Source organism: Lissotriton helveticus, chromosome 6 (genome assembly GCF_964261635.1).
Source record: "Lissotriton helveticus chromosome 6, aLisHel1.1, whole genome shotgun sequence".
Classification (NCBI taxonomy): domain Eukaryota; kingdom Metazoa; phylum Chordata; class Amphibia; order Caudata; family Salamandridae; genus Lissotriton; species Lissotriton helveticus.
In genome coordinates, this window is record NC_136067.1 from 1,032,591,645 (window position 1) to 1,032,611,013 (window position 19,369).

Here is a 19,369-nt window from a genome sequence, read left to right on the forward strand (position 1 = left end):
GAGACGCCAAAGGATTCTCGAACATCTGAGAATTCCCCCGGCACATTGTCCTTCATTTTTTGACCAAGAGTAATGATACCTTTATCAATCCATTCCTTCCAAAAGAGCGCTCTATTATTGATCTTTAAAAATGTATTGTAACATATTGGGGTTTGGGAAACAAAGTCTTTAGGGGAAAGATGAGATCAAAACAGAGAAAGAGCGAGAGCTTTAGAGTGGTTAAAGATGGGAGTGGGAAAACGTTTCGGTGGCTGAGATAAACGAGTAGCTGTAAGGAATGTAAAGGGTTGAAGTTGAGCAAGTTCAAGTGTACTCCAAGCCATTACTTGAGGGCAAGGAGAGTCAGATAAAAAAGGCCAAATTTGCTTTAATGTGAAGGCAGAATGATATCTGTTGATGTTCGGGAAGTTAACTCCACCTAAGTCTTTGGGTTTCTGGAGACGAGAGAGAGAAATCCTAGATTTGCGATTATTCCATAGAAATTTCGTCAAGGAAAGATTGATGGAGCAAAAAAGAAAGAAAAGCGGAAGGGAAACAGGCAGCAAAGACAGATAAAAGTTAATAATAGGGAGAAGCATCATTTTAATCGTGGCTAATCTATCCCACCAGGATAGAAAAAGAGGGAACTATGTCTCAGTGAGAACAGAGCATTTTTTAAGTATATCTGTGTGATTAATCTTAAAGGGTTCCCTGATAGTGTTAGCATAAAGGATGCCTAAACATTTGATGCTCCTGGGATTCCATTCAAAGCCAGAGCCATAAAACATGTGAGATAGACAAAAATTGTTTAAGGGTAGAACTTCAGATTTATCAATATTCAATTTATAGCCGGAGACTGATGAATATTCTTGTAGCAGAGAGAATAGAGCTGACAAAGAAGTAGAATGGTTAGAGATGTAAAGCAAAATATCATCTGCATAGGCAGTAAACCTGATGTCGATATTCTGAAATTGAAAACCTGTATATAAAGGTGATCGCTTGATTTTTTCGAGAAAGGGCTCTAAAGCAAGAATAAAAAGAATTGGGGAAAGGGGACACCCTTGTCTTGTTCCTCTATGAAGAAAAAAATATGTAGATTGATGCCCATTAACCCATATAGAAGTAGAGGGGTCAGAATAAAGCAATTTAATATATCGAATGAATGGGGGACTGAAACCATGCCATCTCGATGCTCCAAACATAAAGTCCCAACTCACCCTATCAAATGCTTTTTCAGCATCGAGCGTGATGGCAGCCACTGGAAAATCTGTTTTAGAAGCAAGATGGATAATGTTTAGAGGGATCTCAAGTTAACAGTTATAGACCTTCCTTTGACTTACCCAGATTGATAAATATTAATAAGATCAGAAATCACTTTGTTGATACGAATGGCCAATATTTTTGCGAAGATTTTACAATCAGTGTTGATTTTACGAGATGGGCCTATAATTTTTGCAGAAGGAGGGATCTTTATCCTTTATAGGTATTAGACAAAGCATTGCTTGGGTTAAAGTTCCCTTTGATGTCCCCTCACCAAGAAAGTAATTTATCAGTGAAAATAAATGAGGTATTAGAGATTTTTTAAATTGAAGATAGAACCGAACAGTGAAACCGTCTGGGCCAGGAGTTTTATCTTTGGGTAGAAGATTAAGAGCATTAAGAAATTCTTTTTCCGAAATGGGACTATCTAATGACTCAAAATCTAAAGAAACATCGGGAGCATGTGGAAGAGATTGAAAGAAGGAATCAATTTGAACTGAAGAAGGTGTGGACTCTGGAATATAAAGAGAAGTATAATACTAGACAAAGCAATCAAGTATTCTATCATTAGCAGTGACGAGCACCAGAGTTGTCGGTAATAGCAATGATTTTAGATTTCTGTTTCTTGATTTTAAGATAGTTGGCCAGGGATTTACTAGCTTTATTTCATCTACCGTACATGTTAGCATTACATTTTAGGAGGTTGTTACATGCGGAATCCCATGAATGTTTGTTAAATTGCATTTTAGCTTTGATAAGAGAGGAAAGAGTATCATTACAGTTGGTGGTGAAATATTGATGTTCTAAAGCTTTGATTTGTGTAAGGATAAGAGAGGACTCAGAGATGGCTTTTTTCTTCTTACGGGATACAAAATCAATAATAAAACACCTGGCAGTGGCTTTAAAGGCATCCCAAACTGAATGAAAGTGAGAAGTAGAAGAGAGATTGTTGAGAAACAATTTGTCAATAATTAGTGTGAATTGTTAAAAAAACTGGGCTTCTAAAAGAAGAGAGTTATTAAAGCGCCAACAGGGGGAAGTAGGAGTAGGTGAAGGAAAGTCCATATCTAAAATGACAGGGGCATGATCTGAGATGAGGATTGAGCCAAAAAATATCTGAGTTGGTCATAAACTGCAGGGCATGTTGAGTGAGAAAGATGTAGTCAATATGTGAGTGAGATTTGTGAATGGGAAAAAAAAGGAAATTCCAATGTGTCAGGGTGAGAGACTCTCAATGAGTCAATAAGGCCGCTAGATGAAATTGCTTTGTGAAAAAGTTTTTGCATTTTGTTGGGGACATATTTGGTTTGTGATTTGTGATCCAGGAAAGGATCCATTAATTAATTACAGTTACCGCCGAATGTAATGTAAAATGTAATGTAAAAAGAATTTATAAAGCGCAACTAACACCTAGCGGTTTCTTGGCGCTAAAGAATAAAGAAAACAAACAGTCCGTGAGGCTGGGAGAGTTAGTTGTAGGCATTACGGAACAGGTACGTTTTTAAAAGGGACCTAAAGTGGGTGTGGGGGGAGGCTTGTCTGAGACCTAAAGGGAGGGCGTTCCAGAAGGACGGGGCAAGAAATGAGAACCTCAGTCCTCCCTGTTTTTTGCATTTGAAGGTCGGGATCTGGAGTGGGGTCAGATGAGTGGAACGGAGATTGCGAGAAGGGATGTATGGATGCAGTAGTGAAAAAATAAACGAAGGACCTGTGCCAGCAAGGGACTTAAAAATAATGCAGCCCAATTTAAACTTGCACCGCTCAGAGACAGGGAGCCAGTGGAGGGATTTTAAAAGAGGGCGTACATGTTGGTGTTTGGGCTGGTGATGAATGAGCCGTGCGGCCTGGTTCTGGATGAGTTGTAACCTCTTTAGTTGGTATGCCGGTATGCCAACGTAAAGGGAGTTGGCATAGTCTATCCTGGAGATGACTAAGGCCAGTAGGACCAGGGTGAGGGCCTCGGTGGTCAGGAAGCGGGCAATTTTTCGAATTTTCCTCAGCTGAAAAAAGCTGGAGGAGACTACCACATTAATCTGGGGTTTAATCGTGAGGTCATTGCTAATAATGACCCCAAGGCTTTTTGCTGAACTGACAGGATTGGGGGGGGGGGGAGCCCAGCCTTTTAGGCCAAAAGGTGGATTTCCAGGGGTTGGCTGTGCCCCCGACAAGCACCAGCTCTGTCTTGTCGGGGTTGAGCTTCAGATAATTCTCCCCCATCCAGTCGCTGATGTGACAGAGGGTTGTTTGAAAGTTGTCGATGGATTGGTCCGTAGAGTTGATGTCGAAGACCAGCTGAATGTCGTCCGCGTAGTTAAACGCGGTGACACAGCTGCCTCGTAGGGACCAAACAAGGGGGGTAAGGTATAAGTTAAAAAGAAGAGGGGATAAGGAGGAACCCTGCGGGACGCCGCAGGTTAGCTCGACCTCGTCCGCAGAGAACTGGGAGAGCCGAACTGCCAGACGGCGGTTGCTCAGGAAGGAGCGGACCCAGTCTAGGGCAGTGTCGAAGATCAAATCATCCACAGCATGAGAGGAAAGAAAAGTGGAAAAGTCATTCGAGAATTGAAAGTCAATACCATTCGGACCATAAATATTACAAAACGAAAGTTGAGTATTATTAACAATGGCATATATAAACAACCATCTATCATCATGAAACTCATTTTGTAATTGAATGCTTAAAGATTTGTGAAATATAATCACACCATTTTTGTTATTCACTGCAGGAGAACAAAAAACTTCTACCCATTGTTTACATAATGAACACAATTCTTGTTACTTAAGGTGTGTCTCTTGTAACAATGCAACCTGACATTTTAGTCTTGCTGAGTGAGATAGGACACATTGCTTCTTTATAGGGTTGTGAATATCCTTAAAATTCTAGGATACAATACGAAAACCTTTCATCTATAGGGTTTTAACTAATATTAGGCTTGAAAGTAATACCAAGCCAAGAAAAAGAAGAAGAAAAATATTAGAGAAAAGGAGTTGATTAAAGGTTGAGAAAATGCATGGATCATAGAAGAGGAGAAACTTGTATAGTTTGGCCACAAAGAAAGAGGAGAAGGAAAACAGTAAAGTACCATATGATGAGGATGTAAGGAAGACCTGAGATAGAGACAAAGGGACAAAGGAAAGTGCAAGAGAGAAGGAAAGTATAAAAAAAAGAGAGGATACAAAGAGAACAGAAGAAGCGGGAAGCATAATCTCCCAAAGAAATTAGGAAAGAAAGGATGATGAAAAGCCAAGAGGCTTTAGTCATGGTGGTAAACGAAGAGAGCACAAATAACATTGTTGAGGGAGGAGGGATGGCAAAAAGCCAAAATAACCACACCACTGGGAAGGGCACCGAGAGCAGTAATCGACAATATACCATCAGATGAAAAGGAAGGGATGAAATACTCCAAAAAGGACATGCTAAACAAATGAGACAATGAGAAAGGGAGCTTACCAGACATAGGAGAACACATCAACTGGATACGTCAAACAAAATAGACAAACAAATGGTGTAAGCAGGAATCTTCAACCAAAGCACAGGATAAACCTAAAACAGACAAAAGAACAATTAACAATAACTTACAATGTACGCATTGACCTAAAGAAGAGAAGAAAAATATTTGTTTTAGAAGATATTAGCAAGACAATTAATGTTTGCCACGTTCCATGTGTTCTTCTCGGTGGGTATGGATGAACTTCCGAAGATCAGCGGGGTCATTGAATGAATATGTTTTGTCTTTGTAAATCACTTTGAAGAAACAGGGGTGTATAAGGCCATAGCAAGCGTTCATGGATTTCAAAGCCGGTCTGAGATCTATGAACTCTTTGGCTTGCTTGAATCCTGATGGTGCTGTGAGCAAGGGACTCATGTCTGAGCATAGCCTTCGACTCCTATAGTGGCCAAAACGATTCAGAAAAGGGGGTGGTGATGGACAGAGCATCTGAATTAAGCAGAACACTCATACCCAGTCAAAAGATCAGGGCTTGATCCATCACTGTTTTTTAGCTCACTGCACCATCCCAGTTCAGAACAGGGTAGGAGTGTTCTGCTTAATTCAGATACTCTGTCCATCACCACCCCCTTTTGAATCGTTTTGGCCACCACAAGTGTGGAAGGGTATGCTCAGATGTGAGTCCCTTGCTCACTGCACCATCAGGATTCAAGCAAGCCGGGCCGAAGATTGCTGTAATGCCAGAAACCGGTCCCCGGAAGCTTGCTTCCTTTCCAGTAAAGAATTGGCTTGGTAGTTTGGTCTGCCCTGTTCCCATGATGCACTGGGCCAGGGTCAGACTAATTTGCATGTAGCCAGGTTCTGAACTGGGATGGTGCAGTGAGCTAAAAAACGGTGATGGATCAAGCCTGATCTTTTGACTGGGTAGGAGTGTTCTGCTTAACTCAGATACTCTGTCCATCACCACCCCCTTTTGAATCGTTATGGCCACCACAAGTGTGGAAGGGTATGCTCAGATGTGAGTCCCTTGCTCACTGCAACATCAGGATTCAAGCAAGCAGGGCCGAAGACGGCTGTAATGCCAGAAACCGGTCCCCGGAAGCTTGTTTCCTTTCCAGTAAAGAATTGGCTTGGTAGTTTGGTCTGCCCTGTTCCCATGATGCACTGGGCCAGGGTTAGACTAATTTGCATGTAGCCAGGTTCTGAACTGGGATGGTGCAGTGAGCTAAAAAACGGTGATGGATCAAGCCCTGATCTTTTGACTGGGTAGGAGTGTTCTGCTTAAGTCAGATACTCTGTCCATCACCACCTCCTTTTGAATCGTTTTGGCCACCACAAGTGTGGAAGGGTATGCTCAGATGTGAGTCCCTTGCTCACTGCACCATCAGGATTCAAGCAAGCCGGGCCGAAGACGGCTGTAATGCCAGAAACCGGTCCCCGGAAGCTTGTTTCCTTTCCAGTAAAGAATTGGCTTGGTAGTTTGGTCTGCCCTGTTCCCATGATGCACTGGGCCAGGGTCAGACTATTTTGCATGTAGCCAGGTTCTGAACTGGGATAGTGTAGTGAGCAAAAAAACTGGGATGGATCAAGCCCTGATCTTTTGACTGGGTAGGAGTGTTCTGCTTAATTCAGATACTCTGTCCATCACCACCCCCTTTTGAATCGTTTTGGCCACCACAAGTGTGGAAGGGTATGCTCAGATGTGAGTCCCTTGCTCACTGCACCATCAGGATTCAAGCAAGCCGGGCCGAAGACGGCTGTAATGCCAGAAACCGGTCCCCGGAAGCTTGTTTCCTTTCCAGTAAAGAATTGGCTTGGTAGTTTGGTCTGCCCTGTTCTCATGATGCACTGGGCCAGGGTCAGACTAATTTGCATGTAGCCAGGTTCTGAACTGGGATGGTGCAGTGAGCTAAAAAACGGTGATGGATCAAGCCCTGATCTTTTGACTGGGTAGGAGTGTTCTGCTTAATTCAGATACTCTGTCCATCACCACCCCCTTTTGAATCGTTTTGGACACCACAAGTGTGGAAGGGTATGCTCAGATGTGAGTCCCTTGCTCACTGCACCATCAGGATTCAAGCAAGCCGGGCCGAAGACGGCTGTAATGCCAGAAACCGGTCCCCGGAAGCTTGTTTCCTTTCCAGTAAAGAATTGGCTTGGTAGTTTGGTCTGCCCTGTTCCCATGATGCACTGGGCCAGGGTCAGACTAATTTGCATGTAGCCAGGTTCTGAACTGGGATGGTGCAGTGAGCTAAAAAACGGTGATGGATCAAGCCCTGATCTTTTCACTGGGTAGGAGTGTTCTGCTTAATTCAGATACTCTGTCCATCACCACCCCCTTTTGAATCGTTTTGGCCACCACAAGTGTGGAAGGGTATGCTCAGATGTGAGTCCCTTGCTCACTGCACCATCAGGATTCAAGCAAGCCGGGCCGAAGACAGCTGTAATGCCAGAAATCGGTCCCCGGAAGCTTGTTTCCTTTCCAGTAAAGAATTGGCTTGGTAGTTTGGTCTGCCCTGTTCCCATGATGCACTGGGCCAGGGTCAGACTAATTTGCATGTAGCCAGGTTCTGAACTGGGATGGATCAAGCCCTAATCTTTTAACTGGGTAGGAGTGTTCTGCTTAATTCAGATACTCTGTCCATCACCACCCCCTTTTGAATCGTTTTGGCCACCACAAGTGTGGATGGGTATGCTCAGATGTGAGTTCCTTGCTCACTGCACCATCAGGATTCAAGCAAGCTGGGCTGAAGACGGCTGTAATGCCAGAAACCGGTCCCCGGAAGCTTGTTTCCTTTCCAGTAAAGAATTGGCTTGGTAGTTTGGTCTGCCCTGTTCCCATGATGCACTGGGCCAGGGTCAGACTAATTTGCATGTAGCCAGGTTCTGAACTGGGATGGTGCAGTGAGCTAAAAAACGGTGATGGATCAAGCCCTGATCTTTTGACTGGGTAGGAGTGTTCTGCTTAATTCAGATACTCTGTCCATCACCACCCCCTTTTGAATCGTTTTGGCCACCACAAGTGTGGAAGGGAATGCTCAGATGTGAGTCCCTTGCTCACTGCACCATCAGGATTCAAGCAAGCCGGGCCGAAGACGGCTGTAATGCCAGAAACCGGTCCCCGGAAGCTTGTTTCATTTCCAGTAAAGAATTGGCTTGGTAGTTTGGTCTGCCCTGTTCCCATGATGCACTGGGCCAGGGTCAGACTAATTTGCATGCAGCCAGGTTCTGAACTGGGATGGTGCAGTGAGCTAAAAAACGGTGATGGATCAAGCCCTGATCTTTTGACTGGGTAGGAGTGTTCTGCTTAATTCAGATACTCTGTCCAGCACCACCCCCTTTTGAATCGTTTTGGCCACCACAAGTGTGGAAGGGTATGCTCAGATGTGAGTCCCTTGCTCACTGCACCATCAGGATTCAAGCAAGCCGGGCCGAAGACGGTTGTAATGCCAGAAACCGGTCCCCGGAAGCTTGTTTCCTTTCCAGTAAAGAATTGGCTTGGTAGTTTGGTCTGCCCTGTTCCCATGATGCACTGGGCCAGGGTCAGACTGATTTGCATGTAGCCAGGTTCTGAACTGGGATGGTGCAGTGAGCTAAAAAACGGTGATGGATCAAGCCCTGATCTTTTCACTGGGTAGGAGTGTTCTGCTTAATTCAGATACTCTGTCCATCACCACCCCCTTTCGAATCGTTTTGTCCACCACAAGTGTGGAAGGGAATGCTCAGATGTGAGTCCCTTGCTCACTGCACCATCAGGATTCAAGCAAGCCGGGCTGAAGACGGCTGTAACGCCAGAAACCGGTCCCCGGAAGCTTGTTTCCTTTCCAGTAAAGAATTGGCTTGGTAGTTTGGTCTGCCCTGTTCCCATGATGCACTGGGCCAGGGTCAGACTAATTTGCATGTAGCCAGGTTCTGAACTGGGATGGTGCAGTGAGCTAAAAAACGGTGATGGATCAAACCCTGATCTTTTGACTGGGTAGGAGTGTTCTGCTTAACTCAGATACTCTGTCCATCACCACCCCCTTTTGAATCGTTATGGCCACCACAAGTGTGGAAGGGTATGCTCAGATGTGAGTCCCTTGCTCACTGCAACATCAGGATTCAAGCAAGCCGGGCCGAAGACGGCTGTAATGCCAGAAACCGGTCCCCGGAAGCTTGTTTCCTTTCCAGTAAAGAATTGGCTTGGTAGTTTGGTCTGCCCTGTTCCCATGATGCACTGGGCCAGGGTTAGACTAATTTGCATGTAGCCAGGTTCTGAACTGGGATGGTGCAGTGAGCTAAAAAACGGTGATGGATCAAGCCCTGATCTTTTGACTGGGTAGGAGTGTTCTGCTTAAGTCAGATACTCTGTCCATCACCACCCCCTTTTGAATCGTTTTGGCCACCACAAGTGTGGAAGGGTATGCTCAGATGTGAGTCCCTTGCTCACTGCACCATCAGGATTCAAGCAAGCCGGGCTGAAGACGGCTGTAATGCCAGAAACCGGTCCCCGGAAGCTTGTTTCCTTTCCAGTAAAGAATTGGCTTGGTAGTTTGGTCTGCCCTGTTCCCATGATGCACTGGGTCAGGGTCAGACTAATTTGCATGTAGCCAGGTTCTGAACTGGGATGGTGCAGTGAGCTAAAAAACGGTGATGGATCAAGCCCTAATCTTTTGACTGGGTAGGAGTTTTCTGCTTAATTCAGATACTCTGTCCATCACCACCCCCTTTTGAATCGTTTTGGCCACCACAAGTGTGGAAGGGTATGCTCAGATGTGAGTTCCTTGCTCACTGCACCATCAGGATTCAAGCAAGCCGGGCTGAAGATGGCTGTAATGCCAGAAACCGGTCCCCGGAAGCTTGTTTCCTTTCCAGTAAAGAATTGGCTTGGTAGTTTGGTCTGCCCTGTTCCCATGATGCACTGGGCCAGGGTCAGACTATTTTGCATGTAGCCAGGTTCTGAACTGGGATAGTGTAGTGAGCAAAAAAACGGTGATGGATCAAGCCCTGATCTTTTGACTGGGTAGGAGTGTTCTGCTTAATTCAGATACTCTGTCCATCACCACCCCCTTTTGAATCGTTTTGGCCACCACAAGTGTGGAAGGGTATGCTCAGATGTGAGTCCCTTGCTCACTGCACCATCAGGATTCAAGCAAGCCGGGCCGAAGACGGCTGTAATGCCAGAAACCGGTCCCCGGAAGCTTGTTTCCTTTCCAGTAAAGAATTGGCTTGGTAGTTTGGTCTGCCCTGTTCTCATGATGCACTGGGCCAGGGTCAGACTAATTTGCATGTAGCCAGGTTCTGAACTGGGATGGTGCAGTGAGCTAAAAAACGGTGATGGATCAAGCCCTGATCTTTTGACTGGGTAGGAGTGTTCTGCTTAATTCAGATACTCTGTCCATCACCACCCCCTTTTGAATAGTTTTGGACACCACAAGTGTGGAAGGGTATGCTCAGATGTGAGTCCCTTGCTCACTGCACCATCAGGATTCAAGCAAGCCGGGCCGAAGACGGCTGTAATGCCAGAAACCGGTCCCCGGAAGCTTGTTTCCTTTCCAGTAAAGAATTGGCTTGGTAGTTTGGTCTGCCCTGTTCCCATGATGCACTGGGCCAGGGTCAGACTAATTTGCATCCAGCCAGGTTCTGAACTGGGATAGTGTAGTGAGCAAAAAAACGGTGATGGATCAAGCCCTGATCTTTTGACTGGGTAGGAGTGTTCTGCTTAATTCAGATACTCTGTCCATCACCACCCCCTTTTGAATCGTTTTGGCCACCACAAGTGTGGAAGGGTATGCTCAGATGTGAGTCCCTTGCTCACTGCACCATCAGGATTCAAGCAAGCCGGGCCGAAGACGGCTGTAATGCCAGAAACCGGTCCCCGGAAGCTTGTTTCCTTTCCAGTAAAGAATTGGCTTGGTAGTTTGGTCTGCCCTGTTCTCATGATGCACTGGGCCAGGGTCAGACTAATTTGCATGTAGCCAGGTTCTGAACTGGGATGGTGCAGTGAGCTAAAAAACGGTGATGGATCAAGCCCTGATCTTTTGACTGGGTAGGAGTGTTCTGCTTAATTCAGATACTCTGTCCATCACCACCCCCTTTTGAATAGTTTTGGACACCACAAGTGTGGAAGGGTATGCTCAGATGTGAGTCCCTTGCTCACTGCACCATCAGGATTCAAGCAAGCCGGGCCGAAGACGGCTGTAATGCCAGAAACCGGTCCCCGGAAGCTTGTTTCCTTTCCAGTAAAGAATTGGCTTGGTAGTTTGGTCTGCCCTGATCCCATGATGCACTGGGCCAGGGTCAGACTAATTTGCATCCAGCCAGGTTCTGAACTGAGATGGTGCAGTGAGCTAAAAAACGGTGATGGATCAAGCCCTGATCTTTTGACTGGGTAGGAGTGTTCTGCTTAATTCAGATACTCTGTCCATCACCACCGCCTTTTGAATCGTTTTGGCCACCACAAGTGTGGAAGGGTATGCTCAGATGTGAGTCCCTTGCTCACTGCACCATCAGGATTCAAGCAAGCCGGGCCGAACACGGCTGTAATGCCAGAAACCGGTCCCCAGAAGCTTGTTTCCTTTCCAGTAAAGAATTGGCTTGGTAGTTTGGTCTGCCCTGTTCCCATGATGCACTGGGCCAGGGTCAGACTAATTTGCACGTAGCCAGGTTCTGAACTGGGATGGTGCAGTGAGCTAAAAAACGGTGATGGATCAAGCCCTGATCTTTTCACTGGGTAGGAGTGTTCTGCTTAATTCAGATACTCTGTCCATCACCACCCCCTTTTGAATCGTTTTGGCCACCACAAGTGTGGAAGGGTATGCTCAGATGTGAGTCCCTTGCTCACTGCACCATCAGGATTCAAGCAAGCCGGGCCGAAGACAGCTGTAATGACAGAAATCGGTCCCCGGAAGCTTGTTTCCTTTCCAGTAAAGAATTGGCTTGGTAGTTTGGTCTGCCCTGTTCCCATGATGCACTGGGCCAGGGTCAGACTAATTTGCATGTAGCCAGGTTCTGAACTGGGATGGTGCAGTGAGCTAAAAAACGGTGATGGATCAAGCCCTGATCTTTTGACTGGGTAGGAGTGTTCTGCTTAAGTCAGATACTCTGTCCATCACCACCTCCTTTTGAATCGTTTTGGCCACCACAAGTGTGGAAGGGTATGCTCAGATGTGAGTCCCTTGCTCACTGCACCATCAGGATTCAAGCAAGCCGGGCCGAAGACGGCTGTAATGCCAGAAACCGGTCCCCGGAAGCTTGTTTCCTTTCCAGTAAAGAATTGGCTTGGTAGTTTGGTCTGCCCTGTTCCCATGATGCACTGGGTCAGGGTCAGACTAATTTGCATGTAGCCAGGTTCTGAACTGGGATGGTGCAGTGAGCTAAAAAACGGTGATGGATCAAGCCCTAATCTTTTGACTGGGTAGGAGTTTTCTGCTTAATTCAGATACTCTGTCCATCACCACCCCCTTTTGAATCGTTTTGGCCACCACAAGTGTGGAAGGGTATGCTCAGATGTGAGTTCCTTGCTCACTGCACCATCAGGATTCAAGCAAGCCGGGCTGAAGACGGCTGTGATGCCAGAAACCGGTCCCCGGAAGCTTGTTTCCTTTCCAGTAAAGAATTGGCTTGGTAGTTTGGTCTGCCCTGTTCCCATGATGCACTGGGCCAGGGTCAGACTATTTTGCATGTAGCCAGGTTCTGAACTGGGATAGTGTAGTGAGCAAAAAAACGGTGATGGATCAAGCCCTGATCTTTTGACTGGGTAGGAGTGTTCTGCTTAATTCAGATACTCTGTCCATCACCACCCCCTTTTGAATCGTTTTGGCCACCACAAGTGTGGAAGGGTATGCTCAGATGTGAGTCCCTTGCTCACTGCACCATCAGGATTCAAGCAAGCCGGGCCGAAGACGGCTGTAATGCCAGAAACCGGTCCCCGGAAGCTTGTTTCCTTTCCAGTAAAGAATTGGCTTGGTAGTTTGGTCTGCCCTGTTCTCATGATGCACTGGGCCAGGGTCAGACTAATTTGCATGTAGCCAGGTTCTGAACTGGGATGGTGCAGTGAGCTAAAAAACGGTGATGGATCAAGCCCTGATCTTTTGACTGGGTATGAGTGTTCTGCTTAATTCAGATACTCTGTCCATCACCACCCCCTTTTGAATCGTTTTGGACACCACAAGTGTGGAAGGGTATGCTCAGATGTGAGTCCCTTGCTCACTGCACCATCAGGATTCAAGCAAGCCGGGCCGAGGACGGCTGTAATGCCAGAAACCGGTCCCCGGAAGCTTGTTTCCTTTCCAGTAAAGAATTGGCTTGGTAGTTTGGTCTGCCCTGTTCCCATGATGCACTGGGCCAGGGTCAGACTAATTTGCATGCAGCCAGGTTCTGAACTGGGATGGTGCAGTGAGCTAAAAAACGGTGATGGATCAAGCCCTGATCTTTTGACTGGGTAGGAGTGTTCTGCTTAATTCAGATACTCTGTCCATCACCACCGCCTTTTGAATCGTTTTGGCCACCACAAGTGTGGAAGGGTATGCTCAGATGTGAGTCCCTTGCTCACTGCACCATCAGGATTCAAGCAAGCCGGGCCAAAGACGGCTGTAATGCCAGAAACCGGTCCCCGGAAGCTTGTTTCCTTTCCAGTAAAGAATTGGCTTGGTAGTTTGGTCTGCCCTGTTCCCATGATGCACTGGGCCAGGGTCAGACTAATTTGCATGTAGCCAGGTTCTGAACTGGGATGGTGCAGTGAGCTAAAAAACGGTGATGGATCAAGCCCTGATCTTTTCACTGGGTAGGAGTGTTCTGCTTAATTCAGATACTCTGTCCATCACCACCCCCTTTTGAATCGTTTTGGCCACCACAAGTGTGGAAGGGTATGCTCAGATGTGAGTCCCTTGCTCACTGCACCATCAGGATTCAAGCAAGCCGGGCCGAAGACAGCTGTAATGCCAGAAATCGGTCCCCGGAAGCTTGTTTCCTTTCCAGTAAAGAATTGGCTTGGTAGTTTGGTCTGCCCTGTTCCCATGATGCACTGGGCCAGGGTCAGACTAATTTGCATGTAGCCAGGTTCTGAACTGGGATGGATCAAGCCCTAATCTTTTAACTGGGTAGGAGTGTTCTGCTTAATTCAGATACTCTGTCCATCACCACCCCCTTTTGAATCGTTTTGGCCACCACAAGTGTGGATGGGTATGCTCAGATGTGAGTTCCTTGCTCACTGCACCATCAGGATTCAAGCAAGCTGGGCTGAAGACGGCTGTAATGCCAGAAACCGGTCCCCGGAAGCTTGTTTCCTTTCCAGTAAAGAATTGGCTTGGTAGTTTGGTCTGCCCTGTTCCCATGATGCACTGGGCCAGGGTCAGACTAATTTGCATGTAGCCAGGTTCTGAACTGGGATGGTGCAGTGAGCTAAAAAACGGTGATGGATCAAGCCCTGATCTTTTGACTGGGTAGGAGTGTTCTGCTTAATTCAGATACTCTGTCCATCACCACCCCCTTTTGAATCGTTTTGGCCACCACAAGTGTGGAAGGGAATGCTCAGATGTGAGTCCCTTGCTCACTGCACCATCAGGATTCAAGCAAGCCGGGCCGAAGACGGCTGTAATGCCAGAAACCGGTCCCCGGAAGCTTGTTTCATTTCCAGTAAAGAATTGGCTTGGTAGTTTGGTCTGCCCTGTTCCCATGATGCACTGGGCCAGGGTCAGACTAATTTGCATGCAGCCAGGTTCTGAACTGGGATGGTGCAGTGAGCTAAAAAACGGTGATGGATCAAGCCCTGATCTTTTGACTGGGTAGGAGTGTTCTGCTTAATTCAGATACTCTGTCCAGCACCACCCCCTTTTGAATCGTTTTGGCCACCACAAGTGTGGAAGGGTATGCTCAGATGTGAGTCCCTTGCTCACTGCACCATCAGGATTCAAGCAAGCCGGGCCGAAGACGGTTGTAATGCCAGAAACCGGTCCCCGGAAGCTTGTTTCCTTTCCAGTAAAGAATTGGCTTGGTAGTTTGGTCTGCCCTGTTCCCATGATGCACTGGGCCAGGGTCAGACTGATTTGCATGTAGCCAGGTTCTAAACTGGGATGGTGCAGTGAGCTAAAAAACGGTGATGGATCAAGCCCTGATCTTTTCACTGGGTAGGAGTGTTCTGCTTAATTCAGATACTCTGTCCATCACCACCCCCTTTCGAATCGTTTTGTCCACCACAAGTGTGGAAGGGTATGCTCAGATGTGAGTCCCTTGCTCACTGCACCATCAGGATTCAAGCAAGCCGGGCTGAAGACGGCTGTAATGCCAGAAACCGGTCCCCGGAAGCTTGTTTCCTTTCCAGTAAAGAATTGGCTTGGTAGTTTGGTCTGCCCTGTTCCCATGATGCACTGGGCCAGGGTCAGACTAATTTGCATGTAGCCAGGTTCTGAACTGGGATGGTGCAGTGAGCTAAAAAACGGTGATGGATCAAGCCCTGATCTTTTGACTGGGTAGGAGTGTTCTGCTTAACTCAGATACTCTGTCCATCACCACCCCCTTTTGAATCGTTATGGCCACCACAAGTGTGGAAGGGTATGCTCAGATGTGAGTCCCTTGCTCACTGCAACATCAGGATTCAAGCAAGCCGGGCCGAAGACGGCTGTAATGCCAGAAACCGGTCCCCGGAAGCTTGTTTCCTTTCCAGTAAAGAATTGGCTTGGTAGTTTGGTCTGCCCTGTTCCCATGATGCACTGGGCCAGGGTTAGACTAATTTGCATGTAGCCAGGTTCTGAACTGGGATGGTGCAGTGAGCTAAAAAACGGTGATGGATCAAGCCCTGATCTTTTGACTGGGTAGGAGTGTTCTGCTTAAGTCAGATACTCTGTCCATCACCACCCCCTTTTGAATCGTTTTGGCCACCACAAGTGTGGAAGGGTATGCTCAGATGTGAGTCCCTTGCTCACTGCACCATCAGGATTCAAGCAAACCGGGCTGAAGACGGCTGTAATGCCAGAAACCGGTCCCCGGAAGCTTGTTTCCTTTCCAGTAAAGAATTGGCTTGGTAGTTTGGTCTGCCCTGTTCCCATGATGCACTGGGTCAGGGTCAGACTAATTTGCATGTAGCCAGGTTCTGAACTGGGATGGTGCAGTGAGCTAAAAAACGGTGATGGATCAAGCCCTAATCTTTTGACTGGGTAGGAGTTTTCTGCTTAATTCAGATACTCTGTCCATCACCACCCCCTTTTGAATCGTTTTGGCCACCACAAGTGTGGAAGGGTATGCTCAGATGTGAGTTCCTTGCTCACTGCACCATCAGGATTCAAGCAAGCCGGGCTGAAGACGGCTGTAATGCCAGAAACCGGTCCCCGGAAGCTTGTTTCCTTTCCAGTAAAGAATTGGCTTGGTAGTTTGGTCTGCCCTGTTCCCATGATGCACTGGGCCAGGGTCAGACTATTTTGCATGTAGCCAGGTTCTGAACTGGGATAGTGTAGTGAGCAAAAAAACGGTGATGGATCAAGCCCTGATCTTTTGACTGGGTAGGAGTGTTCTGCTTAATTCAGATACTCTGTCCATCACCACCCCCTTTTGAATCGTTTTGGCCACCACAAGTGTGGAAGGGTATGCTCAGATGTGAGTCCCTTGCTCACTGCACCATCAGGATTCAAGCAAGCCGGGCCGAAGACGGCTGTAATGCCAGAAACCGGTCCCCGGAAGCTTGTTTCCTTTCCAGTAAAGAATTGGCTTGGTAGTTTGGTCTGCCCTGTTCTCATGATGCACTGGGCCAGGGTCAGACTAATTTGCATGTAGCCAGGTTCTGAACTGGGATGGTGCAGTGAGCTAAAAAACGGTGATGGATCAAGCCCTGATCTTTTGACTGGGTAGGAGTGTTCTGCTTAATTCAGATACTCTGTCCATCACCACCCCCTTTTGAATAGTTTTGGACACCACAAGTGTGGAAGGGTATGCTCAGATGTGAGTCCCTTGCTCACTGCACCATCAGGATTCAAGCAAGCCGGGCCGAAGACGGCTGTAATGCCAGAAACCGGTCCCCGGAAGCTTGTTTCCTTTCCAGTAAAGAATTGGCTTGGTAGTTTGGTCTGCCCTGTTCCCATGATGCACTGGGCCAGGGTCAGACTAATTTGCATCCAGCCAGGTTCTGAACTGAGATGGTGCAGTGAGCTAAAAAACGGTGATGGATCAAGCCCTGATCTTTTGACTGGGTAGGAGTGTTCTGCTTAATTCAGATACTCTGTCCATCACCACCGCCTTTTGAATCGTTTTGGCCACCACAAGTGTGGAAGGGTATGCTCAGATGTGAGTCCCTTGCTCACTGCACCATCAGGATTCAAGCAAGCCGGGCCGAACACGGCTGTAATGCCAGAAACCGGTCCCCGGAAGCTTGTTTCCTTTCCAGTAAAGAATTGGCTTGGTAGTTTGGTCTGCCCTGTTCCCATGATGCACTGGGCCAGGGTCAGACTAATTTGCATGTAGCCAGGTTCTGAACTGGGATGGTGCAGTGAGCTAAAAAACGGTGATGGATCAAGCCCTGATCTTTTCACTGGGTAGGAGTGTTCTGCTTAATTCAGATACTCTGTCCATCACCACCCCCTTTTGAATCGTTTTGGCCACCACAAGTGTGGAAGGGTATGCTCAGATGTGAGTCCCTTGCTCACTGCACCATCAGGATTCAAGCAAGCCGGGCCGAAGACAGCTGTAATGACAGAAATCGGTCCCCGGAAGCTTGTTTCCTTTCCAGTAAAGAATTGGCTTGGTAGTTTGGTCTGCCCTGTTCCCATGATGCACTGGGCCAGGGTCAGACTAATTTGCATGTAGCCAGGTTCTGAACTGGGATGGATCAAGCCCTAATCTTTTAACTGGGTAGGAGTGTTCTGCTTAATTCAGATACTCTGTCCATCACCACCCCCTTTTGAATCGTTTTGGCCACCACAAGTGTGGAAGGGTATGCTCAGATGTGAGTTCCTTGCTCACTGCACCATCAGGATTCAAGCAAGCCGGGCTGAAGACGGCTGTAATGCCAGAAACCGGTCCCCGGAAGCTTGTTTCCTTTCCAGTAAAGAATTGGCTTGGTAGTTTGGTCTGCCCTGTTCCCATGATGCACTGGGCCAGGGTCAGACTAATTTGCATGTAGCCAGGTTCTGAACTGGGATGGTGCAGTGAGCTAAAAAACGGTGATGGATCAAGCCCTGATCTTTTGACTGAGTAGGAGTGTTCTGCTTAATTCAGATACTCTGTCCATCACCACCCCCTTTTGAATCGTTTTGGCCACCACAAGTGTGGAAGGGAATGCTCAGATGTGAGTCCCTTGCTCACTGCACCATCAGGATTCAAGCAAGCCGGGCCGAAGACGGCTGTAATGCCAGAAACCGGTCCCCGGAAGCTTGTTTCATTTCCAGTAAAGAATTGGCTTGGTAGTTTGGTCTGCCCTGTTCCCATGATGCACTGGGCCAGGGTCAGACTAATTTGCATGCAGCCAGGTTCTGAACTGGGATGGTGCAGTGAGCTAAAAAACGGTGATGGATCAAGCCCTGATCTTTTGACTGGGTAGGAGTGTTCTGCTTAATTCAGATACTCTGTCCAGCACCACCCCCTTTTGAATCGTTTTGGCCACCACAAGTGTGGAAGGGTATGCTCAGATGTGAGTCCCTTGCTCACTGCACCATCAGGATTCAAGCAAGCCGGGCCGAAGACGGTTGTAATGCCAGAAACCGGTCCCCGGAAGCTTGTTTCCTTTCCAGTAAAGAATTGGCTTGGTAGTTTGGTCTGCCCTGTTCCCATGATGCACTGGGCCAGGGTCAGACTGATTTGCATGTAGCCAGGTTCTGAACTGGGATGGTGCAGTGAGCTAAAAAACAGTGATGGATCAAGCCCTGATCTTTTCACTGGGTAGGAGTGTTCTGCTTAATTCAGATACTCTGTCCATCACCACCCCCTTTCGAATCGTTTTGTCCACCACAAGTGTGGAAGGGTATGCTCAGATGTGAGTCCCTTGCTCACTGCACCATCAGGATTCAAGCAAGCCGGGCTGAAGACGGCTGTAATGCTAGAAACCGGTCCCCGGAAGCTTGTTTCCTTTCCAGTAAAGAATTGGCTTGGTAGTTTGGTCTGCCCTGTTCCCATGATGCACTGGGCCAGGGTCAGACTAATTTGCATGTAGCCAGGTTCTGAACTGGGATGGTGCAGTGAGCTAAAAAATGGTGATGGATCAAGCCCTGATCTTTTGACTGGGTAGGAGTGTTCTGCTTAATTCAGCTACTCTGTCCATCACCACCCCCTTTTGAATCGTTTTGGCCACCACAAGTGTGGAAGGGTATGCTCAGATGTGAGTCCCTTGCTCACTGCACCATCAGGATTCAAGCAAGCCGGGCCGAAGAGGGCTGTAATGCCAGAAACCGGTCCCCGGAAGCTTGTTTCCTTTCCAGTAAAGAATTGGCTTGGTAGTCTGGTCTGCCCTGTTCCCATGATGCACTGGGCCAGGGTCAGACTAATTTGCATGTAGCCAGGTTCTGAACTGGGATGGTGCAGTGAGCTAAAAAACGGTGATGGATCAAGCCCTGATCTTTTGACTGGGTAGGAGTGTTCTGCTTAATTCAGATACTCTGTCCATCACCACCCCCTTTTGAATCGTCATGTATTTTTGCATCAGCGGTGTATCCACATTTTTTAAAATACTTGATCTTATTATTATTTGTAGCTAACACTTTTCTCTCCTTATTCATCATTTG